Below are 273 nucleotides of genomic sequence, written 5' to 3'. Positions count from 1 at the left end.
GAGTTTCCCTAATCATGTCAATTCTTGCTTCCATCTTTGCAGGAACAATAGTGTGAACTCTGGCTCTTGACATCAGGGTAGCCTGGACGAAAGCAGTATTCACTCCCATAACTGCGTAGGTATGCATGGACACACTGCAAGGGACAGAAACATTTTTAGCAGGATTTTCCTAAGTACATTTGTTTTAAACTGATTAGAAGAATCTTAATAAGTTATCAAGTAAGCTGCACCTAGATTACCTTGGAGTAATAGCAGCCTTGATGTTGATGTCAG

This window comes from Etheostoma spectabile, chromosome 9 (genome assembly GCF_008692095.1).
Source record: "Etheostoma spectabile isolate EspeVRDwgs_2016 chromosome 9, UIUC_Espe_1.0, whole genome shotgun sequence".
In the NCBI taxonomy this organism is placed as follows: domain Eukaryota; kingdom Metazoa; phylum Chordata; class Actinopteri; order Perciformes; family Percidae; genus Etheostoma; species Etheostoma spectabile.
This window is presented reverse-complemented; position numbering follows the sequence as displayed.